Source organism: Triticum urartu, chromosome 1A (genome assembly GCF_056163025.1).
Source record: "Triticum urartu cultivar PI428250 chromosome 1A, HENAU_Tu73, whole genome shotgun sequence".
Lineage (NCBI taxonomy): Eukaryota > Viridiplantae > Streptophyta > Magnoliopsida > Poales > Poaceae > Triticum > Triticum urartu.
The window spans coordinates 220,435,039-220,445,096 of NC_141873.1; the positions used below are offsets into that span (position 1 = coordinate 220,435,039).

The 10,058-nt window shown below is 50.7% G+C and overlaps 1 pseudogene; it reads right to left on the reverse strand.

Annotated features, from left to right (window-relative positions):
• Positions 1 to 984: 984 nt before the first annotated feature.
• On the reverse strand, positions 985 to 3,413 carry LOC147990652 (uncharacterized; annotated as a pseudogene).
• Positions 3,414 to 10,058: the final 6,645 nt, after the last annotated feature.

Consider the following 10,058-nt stretch of genomic DNA (forward strand, 5'->3'; position numbering starts at 1 on the left):
GTTTCTTGGATGTTTGTTTCTCGGGGCAACAAACTCTAAATCACCACTTTATGCCCCTATTTAGGTACATGGTGCTGGACTGCTGGTGCACCCACTGTCCCATGCCCTTATACCAAATATTTAGCTGTTCTTAATCTAATGCCCCTGGTAAAATGAAGCCATGCCACTGTTATAAGCCATGACAAGTTTAGCCAAATGTTTTTGCTTGTAATTGTTTGAGACTTTGATTGTTTCCATTGTAGCTTTTTGTGCAAACAAGGATATCCATTTCACCAGGTTGCTGTTGTGACCTTTTGGTGCACTGTACAAAACACTTTTTAAAAGAAGTGACTTTTGTGATGTTTAACTGGAATGTCAGAATGGAATAGTTGATTCATTTTGGTGGAACTGCACAAAGGGAGATATGTGTTCCAATCCTCATCATCCACATTAGCGCCATAACCATCCTTTAAGTAAGAATGATATTTAATGCATGTGTTCATCTCTGCGTTGCAACGAGCGAAAAAACCTGTAGAATCTACTCCGTGTGCCATTATGCAAAATTTCATACATGTAGTTTTGATAAACATCGGCAGTGGATTATGAAATAATTTTTCAATCTATTTTATTTTTGTTTCGAAAAACACGAATATTTCTTTATTTGATTTTTTTGAACAATCTTGAAAAAAAACAGAACTTAAAAATGTTTTGAAGACGGACATTTTTAACACATTTTTAGTGGGATACATAGAGGGTGGAACTGTTGTATATACTTTTTTCTTGAATACGCATGAGCATGCGTATCATATATTAAAGAAGAAGTGGCAACGGATACAACGCTTTTCGGCCATTACAATGCCAATCACAGGAATTAGCTTCCACATCCACCAAACACACCCACCACGCGTACTACACTACTTGCTTCACCTAGGCCAACCTCATGCCGATGGCGGTAGGGCAAGCCACAGAGCAACCAAGCCGCGTCACAACCATCACCGAAGACCTCTACAATAGGACCAAAACTCGAGGCCAACACAGACCAACATACCCCACCCATTGCGCCAAGAAGAAGTCGACAAGTGGACGGCAGGGCCTGGACGGACCTAGAGACGACATCATCAGGAGAGCGCCTGTGATGGTGTACATTGCGCCAAGGAGGCCCATGCCCATAGTAGAAGCCGACACCGAAGAGAGCCGTGCCACCGGAAGTCCTCTTGCAATAAGACGACGCCTCCAAGAAGGGAATGACGCCATGGCGCCACTGCCGCCTGGTCAAAAGACCGGACCAAGGGTTTCCCCTGAGCACGAGGAATGTATTCGGATCGGGGGCCAAAGCAACACCTCCAGGAAGGGAACGACGTCCACAGACGTCACCGTTGCAAGCCTCGACGACGTGAAGCAGGGTTTTCTCCCAGCCCAAGATCACAAAATGCAAACTTTCCGGAGCTACTCAATCGGGCTGACCAGCACGACCGGAGACATCGCAACATACATCACATCATCCTAGCATCCTCAACCATCTCCAGCACCCTGGCCAGTGCCACCCAGGCCAAGGACAGCTCCACCACATCCACCGCCAGGTCCGCCACCACCAACCACCTCCTCCACGGAGCGGTAGCCTCCTCCAACCTCCAGCCACAACCATGGCAGGCTGAGCCAAACCAGACTGGAGGGAGGTCCCCCTCGAGCCGTTTGCTTCCACCTGAACCACCGCCGAGACCGCCCGGAGCCTACAACGACGCTGGGTGCACACCCAGCCAGAACCACGGACGCCGCGCCCTACCAGCACACCTGTGCACCACCATGGAGGCCAACCACTAGCTACCACGGCCGCCGCCGCGCAGCACCACCGTCCCGCGCACGGATCCAGGCGTCAGAGCCTAGATCCGGCGAGGCCGCGCCACCCCTGTGGCCGAAGCCATCGCCACCGTCGAGCCCAGACAGCCCAAGCTGCCGCGTGCCAGCCAGCTCATCCCAGGGCTGCCGCCCCGGCCTCCTCGCGCTGGTCCGCCAGCCACCGCCGTCCCATTCAACGGGGCAGGCCTCCAGCGCCGCCCTAGGAGACGGAGAGAGCACCCCCGCCTCCTTCGGCAGCGGGGCCTGCCGCCACCGCGGCGAAGGCCGACGGCAGCAGTGGCGAACGGGAGCAGGGGGTTCGAGCGGCGGTGGTGCTAGGGTTCCCCTGGCGTCACCTGGGAGCGATGCGAGGGGAAAGGGGGACTATTGTATATACTATTGAAGGGTTTAATAAGCAGTCCAAAGTTTTATTAGAATTTTCAAAAAAGTTTTGAATGGAAACACGATTTTTATTATATTCTTTTTAGAGATGATTGGTTGTTTGGTTTGGAAGAGTATAGCAACGGGGGAGAAAATTGATGTGTTCACCAAAACACCCATCAGCACACCATGAAGGGAGCATGGAGGCGCATGCTGAGGTATAGAAGAAATGAATATCCTACTTTAATGTCCATTACCGCAGCGCATGCATGCGTGGCCGTATATGGATTGACCAATGTCGCTTCAACCCTTAGAACCAACCTTTGCTTGGAGGGTTAGTAGGATGATGGTACCCCAATACTATCAGGAATTAAAAATCAGGTTGGACACTTTAATGTCTCGTAAAGAGACGGATTCTTCTTTGAGTGGGAGGTGACATTTGCATCGATAGCAAAATACTTATGGTGACTTCATCAATCTGAAGACCCGTCGGCTTAGTCTCTCTAGGCGTAAGTGTATGTATATTTTTTGTTGTACTATGTTTCTCAAAAGAAGGTTCCCTTTAACCTTTGTATGCTGCAATTTAATGTGCCTTATATTGCATCAGAAGAAGAAAATATCACGCGTTTTTAGGCTTCATTCATGTTGCCACTTTTCATGTTCGACGCTGCCGCCATCGATGACGGTAGGAGTTTTAGTGTCTGCAGTTCAAAAAAATTGATGAAGCCACATCCATGTCTTTGACGACGCCTCCTTCAACATCACACCGTCCTAGCACGCGCAGGTGAGCTGCTCAATCGGGCTGACAAGCACGACCGGAGACATCGCAGCATACATCACATCATCCTAGCATCCTCCACCATCTCTAGCACACTGGCCAGTGCCACCCAGGCCAAGGACAGCTCCACCACATCCACCGCCAGGTCCGCCACCACCAACCACCTCCTCCACGGAGCGGCAGCCTCCTCCAACCTCCAGCCACAACCATGGCAGGCTGAGCCAAACCAGACTGGAGGGAAGTCCCCCTCGAGCCGTTTGCTTCCACCTGAACCACCGTCGAGACCGCCCGGAGCCTACAGCGACGCTGGGTGCACACCCAGCCAGAACCACGGACGCCGCGCCCTACCAGCACACTTGCGCGCCACCATGGAGGCCAACCACCAGCTACCACGGCCGCCGCCGCGCAGCACCACCGTCCCGCGCACGGATCCAGGCATCAGAACCTAGATCCGGCGAGGCCGCGCCACCCCTGTGGCCGAAGCCATCGCCACCGTCGAGCCCAAACAGCCGAAGCTGCCGCGCACCAGCCAGCTCATCCCAGGGCTGCCGCCCCGGCCTCCTCGCGCTGGTCCGCCAGCCACCGCCGTCCCATTCAATGGGGCAGGCCTCCAGCGCCGCCCTAGGAGACGGAGAGAGCACCCCCGCCTCCTTCGGCAGCGGGGCCTGCCGCCACCGCGGCGAAGGCCGACGGCAGCAGTGGCGAACGGGAGCAGGGGGTTCGAGCGGCGGTGGTGCTAGGGTTCCCCTGGCGTCACCTGGGAGCGATGCGAGGGGAAAGGGGGACTATTGTATATACTATTGAAGGGTTTAATAAGCAGTCCAAAGTTTTATTAGAATTTTCAAAAAAGTTTTGAATGGAAACACGATTTTTATTATATTCTTTTTAGAGATGATTGGTTGTTTGGTTTGGAAGAGTATAGCAACGGGGGAGAAAATTGATGTGTTCACCAAAACACCCATCAGCACACCATGACGGGAGCATGGAGGTGCATGCTGAGGTATAGAAGAAATGAATATCCTACTTTAATGTCCATTACCGCAGCGCATGCATGCGTGGCCGTATATGGATTGACCAATGTCGCTTCAACCCTTAGAACCAACCTTTGCTTGGAGGGTTAGTAGGATGATGGTACCCCAATACTATCAGGAACTAAAAATCAGGTTGGACACTTTAATGTCTCGTAAAGAGACGGATTCTTCTTTGAGTGGGAGGTGACATTTGCATCGATAGCAAAATACTTATGGTGACTTCATCAATCTGAAGACCCGTCGGCTTAGTCTCTCTAGGCGTAAGTGTATGTATATTTTTTGTTGTACTATGTTTCTCAAAAGAAGGTTCCCTTTAACCTTTGTATGCTGCAATTTAATGTGCCTTATATTGCATCAGAAGAAGAAAATATCACGCGTTTTTAGGCTTCATTCATGTTGCCACTTTTCATGTTCGACGCTGCCGCCATCGATGACGGTAGGAGTTTTAGTGTCTGCAGTTCAAAAAAATTGATGAAGCCACATCCATGTCTTTGACGACGCCTCCTTCAACATCACACCGTCCTAGCACGCGCAGGTGAGCTGCTCAATCGGGCTGACCAGCACGACCGGAGACATCGCAGCATACATCACATCATCCTAGCATCCTCCACCATCTCTAGCACACTGGCCAGTGCCACCCAGGCCAAGGACAGCTCCACCACATCCACCGCCAGGTCCGCCACCACCAACCACCTCCTCCACGGAGCGGCAGCCTCCTCCAACCTCCAGCCACAACCATGGCAGGCTGAGCCAAACCAGACTGGAGGGAAGTCCCCCTCGAGCCGTTTGCTTCCACCTGAACCACCGTCGAGACCGCCCGGAGCCTACAGCGACGCTGGGTGCACACCCAGCCAGAACCACGGACGCCGCGCCCTACCAGCACACTTGCGCGCCACCATGGAGGCCAACCACCAGCTACCACGGCCGCCGCCGCGCAGCACCACCGTCCCGCGCACGGATCCAGGCATCAGAACCTAGATCCGGCGAGGCCGCGCCACCCCTGTGGCCGAAGCCATCGCCACCGTCGAGCCCAAACAGCCGAAGCTGCCGCGCACCAGCCAGCTCATCCCAGGGCTGCCGCCCCGGCCTCCTCGCGCTGGTCCGCCAGCCACCGCCGTCCCATTCAATGGGGCAGGCCTCCAGCGCCGCCCTAGGAGACGGAGAGAGCACCCCCGCCTCCTTCGGCAGCGGGGCCTGCCGCCACCGCGGCGAAGGCCGACGGCAGCAGTGGCGAACGGGAGCAGGGGGTTCGAGCGGCGGTGGTGCTAGGGTTCCCCTGGCGTCACCTGGGAGCGATGCGAGGGGAAAGGGGGGCTGTTGTATATACTATTGAAGGGTTTAATAAGCAGTCCAAAGTTTTATTAGAATTTTCAAAAAAGTTTTGAAAGCAAACACGATTTTCATTATGTTCTTTTTAGAGATGATTAGTTGTTTGGTTTGGAAGAGTATAGCAACGGGAGAGAAAATTGATGTGTTCACCAAAACACCCATCAGCACACCATGACGGGAGCATGGAGGCGCATGCTGAGGTATAGAAGAAATGAATATCCTACTTTAATGTCCATTACCGCAGCGCATGCATGCGTGGCCGTATATGGATTGACCAATGTCGCTTCAACCCTTAGAACCAACCTTTGCTTGGAGGGTTAGTAGGATGATGGTACCCAATACTATCAGGAATTAAAAATCAGGTTGGACACTTTAATGTCTCGTAAAGAGACGGATTCTTCTTTGAGTGGGAGGTGACATTTGCATCGATAGCAAAATACTTATGGTGACTTCATCAATCTGAAGACCCGTCGGCTTAGTCTCTCTAGGCGTAAGTGTATGTATATTTTTTGTTGAACTATGTTTCTCAAAAGAAGGTTCCCTTTAACCTTTGTATGCTGCAATTTAATGTGCCTTATATTGCATCAGAAGAAGAAAATATCGCGCGTTTTTAGGCTTCATTCATGTTGCCACTTTTCATGTTCGACGCTGCCGCCATCGATGACGGTAGGAGTTTTAGTATCTGCAGTTCAAAAAATTTGATGAAGCCACATCCATGTCTTTGACGACGCCTCCTTCAACATCACACTATCACTGAATGGAAGAGTTGTGGTTCATAGAGGTGGGATTGTTTATATAAATTTATTTGTTAATATTCAAAAGCAAACAGGTTTTTAGTATGTTTTTTTAGAAAATGTATTTTGTTTGTTTGATTTCAAAATTATATTATGTTCCTTTTCTTTTGCACTATTTAGACCTTTCCCAAATGCAAGTACGTTCCTGTTCACCATCGACAATAAAACTTGAACTTTACATCTATTTCTCATCAGATTTTAATTTTCGGGTGGGGCGGCAGTGGCAGCCATGTAAGGACACAGTTGAAACTTGAAAGCGCCCCCCGTCTCTCTTCCCCTTCCTGACATGTAGACATTTTTTTGTCCGTGTTGCGCCCCAGGATGGCAAGGGGGCAAAACCAAGCCAGCGCCCCCTGACCACTTCCTTCTACGCAAGCCACCTCGCCGCCGCTACCGCTGGCCCTCGCTATGGCGGTTGCGGGCCTGGCTGCCAAAGGTGGCGCATGAGGTTCTCGCAGCATGGACTTGTTGCTGCTGCTACTGCGGCGGCGGCCTGCTGCTCGGTTGCTCGCCAGATCTGGAGACTGCGTTCATCGGACCGGTTGCAGTGCGGCTGCATATTGGCTCCTAGCGGCCAGCCTGTGGCGGATGAGGTCTGGCGTAGCGCAGCTGCCCATGGAGCGTAAGGTTGGGGCGGCGGATGTGGGTGAGCCCCATGTTTTCTCTCATCCGCGAAATTAGTAGTGGCCTGCCTGCTTTGAATTTTCTCTGATGTAGGTGAGCTTCGCTGGCTCTCTCTTCCTTCTTGAAGATTTTTTTTTTTTGCGGAGAGAAAGGAGATTGTATTAAATTAAGGGGGTATAATATCGTTCATACAAAGGGTAGCAATCTCCTCTAAGCTAGAGCCTAACCACACAGCCGTTCGTGGCATTGTACGCCCATACGCAGCAAGGGCATCACTCACTCTATTTTGACTTCGGCTGATAAGCTTGACCACCATTTCTCTATCATTTTCCAACAACGCCTTGATTTCCTGGATACATGCCATATTGCTAGATCGATCTATACCCGGAGTTGTTATTATGGATACAGCCTCCTTACAATCCAGCTCCATCAAGATGGGTCGATCAGTTCGCTCCAGGGCCAGCGCAAGGCCTTCTCGACAGGCAGCCAACTCAGCCTGGAGGGCATTATCACATGTGAAAGAGCCCCTGCAAGCACTAAAAATTATGGCCCCCACATCATCTCTCAACACCATCCCAGCTCCAGCTGATCCGTCCGCTTCCTGATAAGCTCCATCCGTGTTAAGCTTTGTCCAGCCCTCCGGCGGTGGTGACCAAGTGAGTTCATCCTTCCTAGTGGCTGATCGAGGTGCATGTTTCTTCACATGTGGAGCTCCAGCAACGTGCATAGGCATCTTGCCCTTGGCAATATCACTAGTTGGGTGGAACTGAATGCACAGCAGTGAGTTGACGTACCCCTGAAGAAAACGACAGGAAGCTTCGGTTGGCGGAGGGACTTTCTCATGAGTTATCTCATTACGTACGTGCCAAACACGCCAGAGAGTCATCAGAAACACCATTCGGGATGTATCTGTCAATGGTTCCAACACACCCAACAGCCATTCCGGGCCGGTGTTCGGAACACTCATCACATCAGGCAGCGCCCAATCTGTTTGCATAGCACGCCACAACTCAACTGCACGGGGGCACCTGCAGAATGCGAGGAAGCAGTCCTCGCGTTCCGTACCACACAAGGGGCATATGTCAGAGACTTCCAAACCACGAGAAAACTTATTTTCCCAAGTCGCAAGGGAATTTGTGGCAAGGTGCCAAGCAAAAACGCGTACCTTAGGGGGGGCAGGGCACCCCCATATGATCTTCCAGATGGCGCGCTGACCATCCGGTGCCCTGCTAGAAGCGCTTGCCAATGGGCGTTCACGCTCGTCCATGGCGAAGCGGTATGCTGACTGGACCGAGAACATCCTGGTCTTATCTGGAGCCCACGCGAGGACATCATCAATAGCCCGTGGGGAGAGTCGTATCCTCGTGATGGTTTCAATGTCAACCGGGAGGAAGTACCATTGGAGGAGGTCCATACGCCACGTCCCACACGCGTCAATAAGCTCTGAAACCCCGCGCAGCCTACAGGTTCCCTGCGGGGTGATGAGCCTCCCCGAGTGCTGACGCGGGAGCCACTGATCGCGCCATATACGAATTTTCTCGCCGTTTCCCACGCGCCAAACAAGGCCCTTCTTCAGCAGCTCCAGTCCATGTTGTATGGCTTGCCATGTCGATGAAGCATTGCCGGAGAAAACTGTATCCTCAAGCCGACCATCCGGGTAATAGCGAGCCTTTAAAACTTGAGGACACAAGCTTTCGGGTTTAGTAAGGAGACGCCAAGCCTGCCGGGCAAGTAGGGCTTGGTTGAACACCCGGAAATCACGGAATCCAATGCCCCCTTTCATTTTTGGGGCAATGACCTTCGGCCAAGCTTGCCAATGTGTTTTGCGGCGACCTTGGGAGGAGCCCCACCAAAAGTTACGAACCATTCTGTTTAGATCATCACAAACGGACCTCGGGAGTTTAAAAACCCCCATCATATATGTCGGGATCGTTTGGGAGACCGCCTTAATCATTACTTCCTTCCCTGCTTGTGAGAGAGTGTCTCCCCATTGAATAATCCTCTTGGTGATCATTTCCTGAAGGTTCTGGCACTGCGCTTTTGTCATTCGGCCCTCAAGAACTGGCAAACCAAGGTACTTACCCTCATATGTATCACGCTGCACCTGCAAAGCAGACCTCACTAGAGTTTGCTTCTCCTCCTGTCATGACTCATCAAACATAATACTGCATTTAGCCGGGTTTATAAGTTGCCCTGTTGCGGTCTCATATGTCTCTAGAATTTTCTGAACCTCAATAGCTTGATTGTTATCTGCTTTAAAAAAACAAGAGTGTATTATCTGCAAATAGAAGATGACATATTCCCGGAGCCCCTCTGCATATCACTAGTGCAGAACAGGGCAATAGCACCGGTTCGTAAGGCCCTTTAGTGCCGGTTTCGGAACCGGCACTAACATTTCGGCACTAAAGGCCCCCCCCCTTTAGTACCGGTTCAACACGAACCGGTGCTAAACGGCAACCACGTGGCACGAGCCAGCTCCGGGGGCCGGGAGCCCTTTAGTACCGGTTGCTAACACCAACCGGTACTAAAATGTTTGGGGGATTTTTGGTTTTATGATTTCTTTTTCATTTAATTTTGTGTTTTCCATTTTAATTCTTTTTCGTTTGCTGGTATTTTACGGTACTACACATTGTACACGTTATGCATATATATATATATATATATATATATATATATATAGAATTTCTAGTAGAACCAATCATATATATATATATCATCAATGTCTCACAAACCACCATATTAATTTACACATACACACATGTATAGCTATATACAATTTCTCCTACATATGCATGTTGCCTTCGGAGCCAGTGGCATTAGCCTAATTGGTGCCTTCGGAGCACGATGACAATTGGAAGTGGTTCATGACATGTTCGATGGGGGCGGTAGCGGGTAATAGTATTCTCCCTTCGGATTTATGACCTGGTCGAGCAAAAATCCCGCTATTTCCTCTTGAAGTGCTTCTACGCGCTCCGTTTCTAGGAGCTTGTCCCGCACCTCTTTGAACTGTTAAGAAGGAGATCAATATGCATGTGTATTAGTTGTGTGACTAGATATCGATAATGGTGTAAAAATTGTGAATAGTGTTCTGACAAGCGTACCCATTCCTGTCTTTGAGATCTGCTCCTTTCAGACGCCATCATGCGAATGTTCTCGCAAACGCAGTATGCACACAGATTAGTCCCCTGCGCCTGCTTCAGGGCCTTTATTACGAGAATGGAATTTAATTTGATCAGATAATAATTAATCAAGCATGATAATTAAAGAGATGGCAGCTAGCTAGCTAGCTAGTACTACTTAATTACT